Raw genomic sequence first — 13,934 nt, 5'->3', positions numbered from 1 at the left:
AATTTAGTCTTTCTGCAATGGCCTTATTTTCCCTAAGAGCCCCTTTAACCCCTCAGTCATCTAATGGTCCAACCAACTCCCTCACAGGTTTCTTGCTTCGGATATATTTTAAAATGTTTTTATTATGAGTTTTTTGCCTCTATTGCCAACATCATTTCAAATTCTCTCTTTGCCTGTCTTATCAATGTTTTACACTTAACTTGACAATGCTTATATTTTTATGTCATGGAGCCTGCTGCCATTCCACCTATATCTAATGGTTAAGCATTATAGGGGAAATTTTCAAAAGCCAGTGCTTGGCTTGGCAGTATTCACAACTGCCCTTTGTGGAAGATAAGTGGTACATGTAGATTTAAATCTCTGATTTGAGGTTACCCTTACTGTTAGCCATTTTAGGAATGCAATGTTAACTTAATTAAACCAAATCTAAATGCTGATGTAAGGGTAAATAAGAGGAGGATAACAAAGAGTGAACAAACCTGCATGGCAAGTGTCATGCAGTAGTATGTGTAGGTCAGATATTTATGGCATTAGGATGTCCTTAAGGGGACTTTACTGTTGTAGAAAATAAACCATAGTATGTTACAAAGAACTGAGACACACACACAAAGTTTAAACTTGTAAATGTTTATAAATTTGTAGAAATATTGAAAACTTGAAAATAACTATTTACAATTTAAATTTTTAAAAAAGGGACAGAGTGGAAAAATCTAGGGATCTAACTATATACATAAACCAAAAAAAAGTGCCCAGTGATCTAGGAAGACCAGGTCCTGAAGGCCTAGGAAACTGCTTTCTGTGGTAGTGGACTCATGCAAACAAGCTCAAGAGCAGGCATGAAGCATTCTCAAATATCTATGAGTTGCCTTGATCACAGTGATCAGACTTCTGAGGTCAGCTTGACCTCATCATAACTCCTCCATCATCATCTGCAAGGTCTGGCTGAATGCATCCTGAGACCCAGACTCCTGGCCTATAGCATGTACTCCAGCCACTGAGGCAGGCTCAGGAGCAACTGATGACAGTGGGAGGGGTCACAGAGGATCTGAACCTACCTTGGACAGCAGTAGGTGCTCTGGGCCTCTCTCAGCCAGCAATGTCTGGTTGGCCTGTGTCCCTAGATGCCGGGGCAGAAAGGGGAGGAGCTGTTACTGGGATAGGGATTGGTGTCCGGAGCTAGTCTGGGGTCTCTCATGGCAAACAGAGGGGTTGGATGTCCATTACTAGGTCCCCTCCTGGTGATAGTAGAGGGGATGGGGATAGAAAGGTCTGTTTCTTCCCAGCAGATGTATCAACTTTGCTGTCAGGAGGGGCCAGGCACTCATCGCCATCTTCTTACTCATTCTTCTCTAATGATGAAGACAAGCTGTCATCTTCTGTGAAGAGCACACAAAATGTGCATCATATTCAGATAGGTTTGCCTCCAAGCTCAACTGTGTTGGTGGCCCTTTTTAACATTTTATTAAAAGTTCTTATAATCTGCATCTTCTACAATGTTCAGTGTGACATACAATATAAAAATTCACAATATCTCAGTAAAACAAACAAAATAAATGAAATAAAAAAATAAAAATAAATGGCAGAATTTACGCTTCCTTTCCATAGGCTTCAATAAAATATAATATTTTCATCTGCTTGTGAAAAATTTAGCTTACTCCACTCTGCTGCCTTCTATCTAGCCTTGGAGCCTACTACAAACTTTCCGCAGATGATATTCAGTTCTTCTTTCCCTTAAAGTCCTCATGGTCTTTATCTATTCAATTCACATCAATTTGTTTTTCAACAATGAATTACTGGTTACATCATAACAGACTAACACTCAACATTCATAAAACTGAGACTATTATCCTTTCACACCTACCTTCTGAAAATATCCTCCCCATACTTACATTTGATGGTCACAAAATCAAAATAACCAACCAAGTCCATAACCTAGTTGTTATAATTGATCTTTCCCTTTCAATGCAACCCCATATTAAATCAGGGTTCTGATCATCTTTTGCCAAGCCCCGCCTATATGTAAACAATTAATGTATACTGTACATAATAATGTATCGCCTTTAATCAATGAATCACTAATGCCAGTGTTGCAACTGTTCTGTTTAACTGTTAAAATCTCTGCTGACTCCCCCCCCCCCCCCCCCGTTGATTGTAATTTCTCTCTTTTCATGAGTTAATTGTAAACCGATATGATGTCCCACACGAATATCGGTATATAAAATCATTAAATAAATAAATAAATAAAATATTATATCACATAAGGTCATTTCTCAATCCAATTGATTTTCGTACTGTTCTTCAATCACTGATTTTTTCAGGACTCAATTACTGTAACTCTTTATATGTTGTACTTATGGATATCCATATTCAGACATAGTCTGGCTAGCAAAGTTATCCAGATAAACTTATCCAGCTAATTTTGGAGGTATTCAAACCTCAGTATTGAATATAGCCAGCTATCTTAAAGTTAGCTTCCTAATTATAGCTGCCTAACCTTAGGATAGCTGTTTGGCCTGACCAGACTTATAGGGTCATTCAAAATGCATTATGGCATTAACACCATAACGCATGTGATAAGAACAGTAACACATGGCATGAATGCCACTTTTTGGGAGGGGCAGGAAGAGGAGGAGTTTGGGTGGGATTGAGGGGCAACATTACAAGGTTTTAACCTCTCTCTCTGCATTACAGCTTAACACCAGGAAAAAAAAAGTGTAGTTATTTCTGGCATGCAATAATGCCCCTCATTTTCATTAATCCTGCCCCTTTCAAAATTTTGCATTCACGGTACCATAACTATCGCATGAATTATGGCATTAATGCCATAACACATTTTGACAAATGATCCTGTTAGCTGGACAAGTAGTGCTTTTTAAGACTTATTCAGCTATTTGATGGTGTTTAGTGGCCACCGTTTAGCTGGACAAGTCAGAACTTATCTAAGTGCTGCTGAACTACAGAATGCATACACGATATAGAAAATACATATTTTTCCTGTCTGTTTTCAAATTATAGGCACGGAAAATTTTCATGTGAAAATTAAGAAAGACTTTCCTATGTAAGTCCCTACTGACGCATGGAAGTTGGCAAATTTTCTAACATGCGCGAGTCAAGGAAATTACCAGTTTTACCAATTAGTCCACCATTTCTCCCAGTCCTTCTCAAGGTCATCGAGACCCTACTGGTTTTTGAGCCTAAACTTCTCCCAGTTTACGGAGACCTTCCATCTTGCCAATAATACAGTATAAACACATTTGATATCACTTATGCAAGATAATCAGCAGGTGTAAACTTTCCCATGTAAGTTGTCACATCTACATGTGTAATCTCTTTTAAAATAGCAACTTAGGAACGTATGTGTTGTCCTCGCACAAAAATGCCCCCAGACTGCTCCTTTTTGCATGCAAACCCTTATTTACAAGCTTGTGTTTGATGTTTATAAAATAACATGACCATGAGTACATGCTATTTGTGTTTGTATATGCTCATTTTTCCATACACAACCTTTTTAAAATTCACCTTTTATATAAAGTATTTGCTAGGGACTCCCTTGAATGCTCTCTCCCCAGTAATTTCAGTTAACTGTCTTCCTTGCATCAAGGAGGCACAGCCAGAACCCCTGAGAGATGAAGGAGCTGAAATATTGCTTAATTTAACACAGGAATTAGAGCTTGAGAATGATGCCTGGGGAAAGTTACTCTACTAGTGACTTGTGCATTGAAGTCTGACGGGAACTAGTGGATATTACAATTGTTCTTTTAAAAAAAGGTGCTTTGTTTTTGTAATAGAAGATTTTTTGGAGGTGAGGGTTTTAGATTTGGCTTGGAGCACTCAGAGCAGGTCAAAGACATTTTTGGATCTTAGGTCTGCAGAGATCCAGATAATGGGCATTGTATTTCCTTAAATATCAGGATAAATGTAACATTTTTTATGATGGTAATTAATGTTCCTGTTCAATAGGAAGCTTTATGAAAAAGAATGCAAAATTGTTTTCAATCTCCTCACTACCTTTGGATTTAGGTAATTCTAGTAATAGTTTAATTAAGAGGTTCCCTTCTCTAAAGTGTGTCACCCTTAATAGAAGGCGAAGGAAGTGGGGATTAACCTGCATGGAGTAGCAGATACTTCCTTTAACAGAAGGCATTTGGGGGAGGTGTAACCTGTATGGAGTGACAGTTGCTACTCTTAACAGAAGGATCCTTTTTGGATCCTCCCCCTCCCAATAAAACATATATAGTAAGCTTATTTTGCCTTGTAGCAAGCTGATGAATTAAATTCAATTAAAAAGTGATCTTCAGTTATGATTTTACCTTATTGTTGCCATGCTTTTCTTTTCAAGATTTGTATCTAAATGAATACTGAAATGTTGTCAAATAGAAAAAAAAAACAACCTGTTGATTTCAAATCCCATTAGTTCATAAACCTGGTGTACCTGGATCCAGCACCGCTTACCTGTACCTGCTTTAGGCTAAGTTTAAAAGTCTAATTTAATCTAAGTTTACCTGCATTTTCCCAATATAATTTGCTTTCTCTCTGCTGTTTATTCCCTCCCACCCCTAGAGTGTTTCCTTCTTAAATATTTCTTCCAAGACTTAGGATAACTGAATAATATAAGCATGAACTTCCAATCTCATAACTAGCTTATTAGTCTCTACTAGCAAAATGTCTTATTCAGTGCAACAATTGTGGTACTTATATCCCAAATCATGTTGGAGAATTAAAGGGTTGTCTAATTTGCCTTCAGCTGTATGCCATGAATAAGGAGCTAATGAACCTGAAGGAGACATTAGGCAAGATTCAAAAAACCTCTCCTTCCTTGCAACATCCTGTGTATGTCTCCCAACTCTCACATAGAATTCAGAAACCCAGGTATAAATGGTTTACAGTGGGCTCTGGTAGAACAAGACCTGTGACTCTGAGACACCCAGTTTCCCCAACTTTGCTGAACATCCCCACCCCCGAAGCCAGACATCCAGTATTCAGAATCCCAAGAAAAATTAGATTACAGTGGGCTCTGGCTGAATAAGGTCTGTGACAAAGACATCCACTCTACTGGTACCCTTAAATAATGCATTTTCTACATTGGAAAATGAAGTCGAAATAACAAAATATGAAATGATGTCTGAAAAGGAAGTAGTCACCCAAAGCACCTAGAAACCCTTCATGATTAAATGTCCTAAAAGAAAGCTGCTTCTGCTGGAAGATTCAATCAAAAGAATCAATTTGAGAGCTCATTATGATGGGGACTAAATAGTTAGATGCTTTCCAGGATTCTCAGCTAACAAAAATGCAAACAAGGTGGCCAATGCAATTATAGAAAAAAGTAAGAAATCTGATATCAATGTTATAATCCATCTGGGGACCAATGACCTTGTTAGAAACGATGCACATAAAAGTACAGACAGATTTCCAAAATCTAGGGAAAAACATTAGACATATGGCAAAGACTATTGCCTTCACAGAAGTATTACCTGTTCATGGTAAGGGAAAGGAAAGGTCATTCCATATAGATAACTTCAATACCTGGCACAAAAACTGGTTTAAAGAATGTGAATTTGGATACATTGGAGGCTGGGGCCATGAATGGAGCAATAAAAGTTTATATGATAATGATGGCCTACATTTGTCAATGGCAGGAAAGAGGTTGCTAAGTGAAAAATTCAGATCATACATTATCAGGCATTTAAACTAAGGAATGGGGATGGCATGTCACCCCCAAGCAAAACAGGAAGAGGGAAGAGAAAGTAATAAAATCAATTAGTTAAAAAATGTAGTAATGTTGACTAGGAAGAGCAGTTGGAAAGCTATGACAACAAATTCTTATAGTCTGGATAACAAAATCCTGGACTTGCAGGCCCTAATGGTGGAGGTGGATTTGAACATTGTTCTGGTTACGGAGACATGGTTCACCGATTCTCATGATTGGGATACAGCCATCCAGGGCTATAACTTGCTAAGAGAGGACAGGAAAGGGGGGAGGAGTAGTCCTTTATGTCAAAAACAATATCCAAGCAACTGAATTGCAAGGAACGTGGGGTAGAGAAGAAGCATTGTGGACTGTCCAAAAAAAAGAAGATGGTACTTCCACTTTTACTGGTGTGATCTACAAACCACCAACTCAAACAGAAGAACTGGCCAGAGAACTTATAGAAGACATTCAAAAGGTGGGAAAGGAAGGTGAAGTGTTGTTTGTTGGAGATTTTAATCTATTGGATGTGGATTGGAGTATCCCTTCTGTGAAATCTACGAGAAATAGAAAGATAGTGGATGCCTTTCAAGGGGCTATGCTCAAACAAATGGTAAGGGAATCCATGAGAGAGGGTGTGATACTTGATCTAGTGCTTACTAATGGTGATGATGTCTCTAATGTTCAGGTAGGGGCTTCACCTGAGCACCAGTGATCATCAGACAGTATGGTCTGATTTTGCAAATAAGATACAGAGATGACACACGAATATCTGCATTATGAATTTCAAAATATAGACTTTGTTGAAATAGGGATGTACCTGGAGGATGAACTAGAAGACTGAGAGAAAATGGGTGAGATGAAACAACAGTGGACCAAGTTAAAAGGAACTATTACAAAGGCAACAACTCTACATGTTAGAAAAGTAAACAAGAGAAAGAGGAAAAAGAAACCAATCTGGTTCTCTAAAGAAGTGGCTGAAAAAATAAAGGCAAAAAGAACAGCATTCAAGAAGTATAAAAGATCCCAAAAAAAGAAACACAGGGAAGAATATCTGTTAAAGCTGAGGGAGATGAAGGAAGAATTAAGAAAAGCAAACAGTGAAGTGGAAGAAAGGACGGCCAAAGAGGTAAGGTAAAGAGACAAAACATTTTTCAGATATATCAATGAAAGACGAGAGGTCAGAAGTGGTATAATGAAATTGAAGAGTGACAAGAAGCAACATGTGGAGAGTAACGAAGAAATTGCAGAAATATTAAACAAATACTTCAGTTCAAGCAGTATTCACTAGAGAAGACCCTTCAGAAGGCCTGTTGCTGATTAAGAAGACTGCAGATGGGGGATGGAGTAGATGAAACTCCGTTTACAAAAAGAATATGGGAGGAACTAGGCAAACTGAAAGTGGACAGAGCCTTGGGGCTGGATGAGATACACCCCAGGATACTGAGAAAGCTCAGAAATGTGCTGGCAGGTCCTCTGAAGGATCTGTTCAATAGATCCCTGGAAAAGGGAGTGGTGCCGCAGCACTGGAGAAGAGTGGTGGTGGTCTCGCTTCACAAGAGTGGTAGCAGAGAGGTTAGCCTTACCTCGGTGGTGAGAAAATTAATGGAGATTCTGCTGAAGTAAAAGATAGTGAACTACCTACAATCTAGTGGGTTGCTGGAACCGAGGCAGGAAGGATTCACCAGAGGAAGGTCCTGTCAGAGAAATCAAATTTAATTTTTTGATTGGGTGACTAGAGAACTGGATCGAGGAAGAGTGCTAGATGTGATCTACTTGGATTTCAGCCAAGCTTCTGATACGGTCCCACATAGGAGGCTTGTGAATAAAACGAGAAGCTTGGTAGTGAGCACCAAGGTGGTGGCCTGGATTACAAACTGGTTGACTGAGGGGAGACTGAGTATAATGGTAAATGGAACCTACTCTGAAGAGAGAACCGTGTTAAGTGACGTACCACAGAAATCGATGTAGGGATCAATTCTGTTCAATACCTTTGTGAGTGACATTACAGAAGGGATAGAAGGTAAAATGTGCCTATTGTGGATGATGCTAAGATCTGCAATAGAGTGGACACACCTGAAAAAGAGTAGAGAGAATGAAAAGAGATTAAAAAAAACTGGAAAAATGGTTGAAGATTTGGCAACTAGGATTCAATGTCAAGAACTGCAGAGACATTCATTTGGGGTGCAGTAATACAAAAGAGCTGAATGTGATGGGGGATGTAGGACTGATGTGCATGGACCAGCAGAGAGATCTTGTGGTAATAGTGTCTGGAGATCTGAAGATGGCGAAGCAATGGGACAAGGAGATAGCTAAAGCCAGAAGAATGTTGGGCTGCATAGAGAGAGGGGAATAACCAGTAAGAAAAATGAGGTGATGATGGCCTTGTACAAGTCCTTGGTGAGGTCTCATTTGGAGTATTGTGTTTAGTTCTGGAGTCTGTATCTGAAGGGGGATAAAGAAAGGATCGAGGCGCTCCGGAGAAGAGTGACCAAAATGGTGTGGGGTCTGTATTAGAAGATCTATGAAGAGAGGCTGAAGGATCTGAATATGTACACCCTGGAAGAGAGGAGGTACAGGGGAAATATGATACAGACCTTCAGATATCTGAAAGGTTTTAATGATGCACAATCATCAAACCTTTTCCATTACAATGAAATCAGTAGAACTAGGGGTCACGTAACGAAACTTCAGGGAGGATGACTCAGAACCAATGTCAGGAAATATTTCTTCATGGAGAGCATACTGGATGCCTGGAATGCCTTTCTGGAGGAGGTGGTGAATATGAAAACAATGAAAGAATTCAAAGGGGCATGGGATAAACACTGTGGATACCTAAAAACTAGAGTATGGAAATTAAGAAAAAAGTGCATGGGGGTGTCTTGCTGGTGCAGTGGTTACTACCATTAACCAATAAGCTTACATATATACTGTTAATTCAACTCCATCATGGCTCTCTGCTTCAACGGTAGGGGAAAAGGGAAATGGGATTCAGACAGCGCAGCCCCGACTTTTACAGTCTAGGGAAACAAATAAGCATGGGGGTAACTTGCTAGTGCGGCAGTTACTGCCCTTAACCAATAAGCCTGATACTTTTGATGTAACCTCAACATTAGCTCTCTGCTTCAATGGCAGGGGGTAACGGGGAATTAGATTCCAACAGTAACCAAAGAGGTCCCTGACTTTTAAGGTTTGGGAAATTGATAAGCATGGGGGTAGCCTGCACGGCATGACAGATACTACCATAAGCTTGCTGGGCAGACTGGATGGACCATTTGGTCCTTTTCTGCCATCATTTCTATGTTTATGCTATGTTTATCTCTGTTTAAATCATTACCAACAATGGGATCTGTTTACTATGCAGATTAGACATTAATGCTCAGTTCACTAAGATAATGATATTCAGAACACAGCAGCATTCCCATGGTTATGTTAAAGACTGCATGGCCATAGTAAAGATGACAACTCAGGTTTTCCCATACTAACTGATCCAAAGTAAAAGGCTAGTTAGCATAGGGAAACCACCTCCCTAATTCCCTAAACCCCCAGTAGAAGAAATCTATTCTCTTGCAGAGCAGAAAAACTCCATCTTGATAGAAGAAATAGAAACATCCCCTCCTGAACAACAGAACCCCTCCCCCCCACCCAAGGTAGAAGACCCACCACAAAGGATGCGACACCCCACCTATCTGAAGGTTCCCACAAGAGGCTTTTAAAAGGATTCTGGACATTGGGGAGGAGATCATGAATGTGCCTGTGGTGGTGGTACTACCTAGAGGCCTGGTGTTGAGAAGATCTCAGCATGAGCAATGAGTCACTCTCCCTTGACGCCATCCATGAGAGATGGGTCCTATTAAAAATCTACTGCAGCAGTGTTTAAGGGAGAGAGCATGGAGTGCCTATGTAACAGCTCTACCTGAAGCCTTGGTGTTGAAGAAGATCCTAGCATGGGCAGTGAATTGCCTGCCTGTGCATCAGTGAGAGTTGGGCCCTATCAAAACCCAAAGGGGTGCACTCCTAGGTTAGGGATTTTGCAGGTGTTCCAGGTTTTGCCTTTAGCCACTAGAAGAATGGGCATTTGAGTCAACTCATCTGAGTTTTCTGCCTCCTCCCAACCGACTCTTGAGACATTTAAATTTTCAGTGGTGTGGGAATGTAGGACAGGTTGAACTTGGGACTTTGCGTTCCATTCTAGATGAGATGTTTGAGTCACTGGGTCCTAATGAACAATCTCCTTTACAGGCAGACCTATTGACTAAAGCTGGAATAAGGAGCGGAAGGGTTTCCATTTCTACCCCTTCCTCCATTCATGATGGGGAGTCTCTTGATTTAAGGGATGCAACATAATCTTCTCCTATTAGATAGGAGGCATGACATTCTTCCTCGCCTGAAAAGCCTGCTATTGTCACCTTGGATGTATTATGATCAGCAACTGTAAATTTGAAGAAATCTGTAACATCTAGAATTGATCCAATGCTAAATTCTCTAGGTAGCTTGTTTGTCCAGGTAAATGAGCATTCAAGTTTAATCACAGAACAGGTTGAGAAAAAAACAGAAATTGTGAACAAATGTTCAGACTTATATGGGTCTAATATAGCTTTGTTGAAGGATAATCAGTTATTACATCGGAAATTAGAGAATGCAGGTATTTATTCTAGAAGGTTCAAATTTGAGGTTTTTGAATTTTCCTCGATGACCTGTGATTACTCCTTTTGAAATGTTGAAGAGGTTTTATTTAGATTTCTTAAAAATTTCCAAAGAATCTCTATCAGTTTCTAAAGTATTTTACTTGCTGGATAAGGGGAAATTGCTTACTTCAGAAAATATTTTGGGTGGGGTTGAATCATTATCTAATGTTCTTTATCTTACAGCTTTCTTAAAGTGGTCACAATCAAATGTTATGGATAGATCTACTTTAATAGGTCATTTTGTGAATGAGCATACCCCTGAAGAAACCGCAGGGTCACCCCCACAGTTACATACCCCGCGGTTGCGTCCTCTTTCAGCAACTCAAAAAAAGGAACTGTTTCTCGGCTAACTGCACTTTAATATAACTTGCCTAATATTACACACAATGTAAATTTGTATATAATGCTTACCATGTAAGCACTTACGTTTCTGCTTATTTGCTCTGTTCTCCAGTTAGAAATTGTTTAACCTATCCTTTTCTCTAACAACCAAGTTCCACATTCCCTGTTATAAAGTAATTTCTTGCTTTCATTGTTAACTGGTTTTTCCCCCTAGTTCATTGTAAACCGGTACGATAAGACCTGGTCTTGAGCATCGGTATATTAAAAGAATTTAAATAAATAAAATAAATAAACAATTGACGTTAGGATTGTTCTTTCATCTTAAGGACACTTCTTTCCTGGGGCAGAAGTTCCCTGACATTATTTCTCTTAAAATACAGAGAGTGAATGCTCTTTGTGTAAGCTTCCTTTTAAAATTCCCCTGCGAGTATGTTGTGAAACTGCAAGGGATTAAATACATTTTCTATGATCCTTCACAATCAAAGGATTCTTACAAAATACGGAACTGGTCTTATGCTACTTTGCTGTATTATTGTATTCTATATATTAGTTTACTTTTTCTTCTCCCCCCAATTGTGGCCTAAATAATAGCATTTTGTACTTGATTTGATTTTCTGACTGTTTAAATTCTTAAATTTTGTTTCATGCATGACATGCTATGTTTTTCATATGTCACAGTTTTCTTGATTGTTCCATTGAAAAACTTAATAAAGAGACAGTTAATAAAAAAAAACAAACCCACAGGATTCTGGACTCCATGCCTCCTCTCTAATCCTCTTGGTATTGTATCAAAAGGGTCAACAAATTTTCTTAGGTACAAGGGAGCTGGGCTTCCTCCTTCAGGTTCGGGTGTTAATTTAAAAATGACACCAGAGACACTCTGACCCAAAGTCAAAACAAACAACAGAGCCCAGAGGTTTTTTGGAGATCTTTCAGACAGGAGAGTTTGAGGGGTCCTCTGAGGTAGGGGGCAGTTCTCTGCTCTACTGGGGGAGGTTTGATCCTTGTTTGATAGGGAAGAGGGGCTATTCTTAAATAACTCATGTTAATGTAGACCACATATGGCTAGGTAGTTATTATACCTCCTAACATAAATTAATGTAAATAAACCCTTTATTTATCCCTAGACTAGAATTAGATAAATTAAAAGATACTTAGGAAACAAACTAATTTCTCATTATTATTCTTTAAAATATCTTCCTATTGAGGATCAAAAACAGAAAAAAAAAAAAATTACCATAAATAATTACACAGATCTCTAAGGAAAAATAGTGTTCCTCATCCGCATCACTGCAGATCTAAGATCCAAAAATTTCTTTGGTATAGTCTATGTGCTCTGAGCCAAATAGGAACCTCTTCTCTTCCACCACCATCCCAACAAATCTTCTATATTCAAAATCAAAATATGTTAAAGAATATTCATAATATTCAGTTTCTGTCAGGCTTCAAACCACAAGTCACCAACAGAGTGGCCTTTCCCAAGCAGATTTAATCCTTGAGCTCTAATAACTTTCTACCTTAATTTGGATGGTGTTAGGCCCATTTGGCATTAATACTCCATGGGATTTCAGCATTAGGGATGTGAGTCGGGCTTCTGAGGATTGAAAATATCGTATGATATTTTCAAAATAGTCAGAAATCGGGGGCTCCCCGAAACAGATAGGAAAACCCCACAAAATTGTTCGTGGGGGTTCTCATCGTTTTGGGGGAGGGCGGGAAAAAGGCATACAAAAATAACCCCTAAACCCACCCCGACCCTTTAGAACTAATCCCTTAGCTTCCCCCACCCTCCCGACCCCCCCCCCCAAAACGTTTTACAGATACCTGGTGGTCCAGTGGGGGTCCCGGGAGCGATCTACCGCTCTTGGGCCGTCGGCTGCCACTAAAAAAAAAATGGCGCCGATGGCCTTTGCCCTTACCATGTGACAGGGTATCCGTGCCATTGGCCGGCCCCTGTTACATGGAGGGAGCACTGGATGGCCGGCGCCATCTTTAAAAATGCCGTGGGCAGAAGTCAAGGGTTTGGCGGGCTGACCAGTCTCCCTGAGTTGATGTTCTGATGAAGTGGGTTCGTAAGGGTACCATTGTTGTATTTTTTTATCTCTTTGAGCGATGGCTGTTTGGGGTGCAATGCTGTGGTTGTTTGAGTTGTTTCATACCCTTGACTCAATAAAAATTATTTTGCAAAAAAAAAAAAAAAAAAAATGCCGTGGGCCATCCAGTGCTCCTACCATGTGTCAGGGGCCGGCCAATGGCACGGATACCCTGTCACATGGTAAGGGCAAAGGGCCATCGGCACCATTTTGATTAGTGGCAGCCGACGGCCTGGGAGCGGGAGATTGCTCCCGGGACCCCCACTGGACCACAAGGTACCTGTAAAAAGTTGTTTGTTTTTTTTTTTTGGGGGGGGGGGGGGGTCGGGAGGGTGGGGAAAGCTAAGGGATTAGTTTTAAAGGGTCGGGTGGGTTTTTTGTTTAATCGGCTCGGGCGCAGCTGATTAAAAAAACCCGATCGGGCAGGACAAAAAAAAAAAACACGATGTGAATCGGAACCGGAATCAGAACTGATTCCGGTTCCGATTCACATCTCTATTCAGCATTAATCCCAGTGAATGTGTTGACTGATATATTGAATAGGGTATTATTTATTTTTGTTATTTATTTAAAAAATTTCTTGCCCAACCTTTTATGGTTCAGGGTGAGGAACAATAAAACATCCATAATAAGTCAAAGACAGGACACAGCAAAATAGTAAACAAATACAAATTCTAGTAGGCCACAAGGAATACATTAAGGGGATTAACTGACCGAACTGCATGCCTTCTGAGATAAGTCTTAAGAGCTTTCCGAAAGATCTTTGCATTTGAAATCATCCTTATCTCTCTAGGGAGGGAGTACCATAGCAAAGGTCCAGCAGTCAAAAAGGCACGTTCTCTGGTCTTGTCCAAATGAGCCAGCTTCAAGGAGAAAACATACAATAGTCCTTTATTTGACAATCTCAGTATTTGGAAAAGGGTATAAAATTACAAAGAAGCTGGGATCCATGGTGAAGAAAAAATTTTAATTGTTACTGATAGCTTATCAAGTGAAATATAAGCTATTAGAAGTCAATTAAGGGATTGCAGAACCAGTGTGATATGATTGCTTAAGGGTGTCCTAGTTAAAAGAAGAGTGACAGAGTTCTGTATTATTTGTAATGGATGAGCATAGGAAGACCAA

At 39.7% G+C, this 13,934-nt stretch overlaps 1 long non-coding RNA gene across 1 annotated transcript in view; it reads right to left on the bottom strand.

Annotated features, from left to right (window-relative positions):
* Positions 1 to 708: 708 nt before the first annotated feature.
* The window catches only part of LOC115086036, an 86,781-nt gene continuing 73,555 nt past the window's right edge, over positions 709 to 13,934 (bottom strand). Inside the window, exon 3 of the long non-coding RNA XR_003855023.1 lies at positions 709 to 1,376. This is a non-coding gene — a long non-coding RNA (uncharacterized LOC115086036). The remainder of the gene's footprint in view (positions 1,377 to 13,934) is intronic.

This window comes from Rhinatrema bivittatum, chromosome 2 (genome assembly GCF_901001135.1).
Source record: "Rhinatrema bivittatum chromosome 2, aRhiBiv1.1, whole genome shotgun sequence".
NCBI lineage: Eukaryota > Metazoa > Chordata > Amphibia > Gymnophiona > Rhinatrematidae > Rhinatrema > Rhinatrema bivittatum.
The sequence above is the reverse complement of the archived record's forward strand: the minus strand, read 5'-3'. Positions and strand labels throughout refer to the sequence as shown.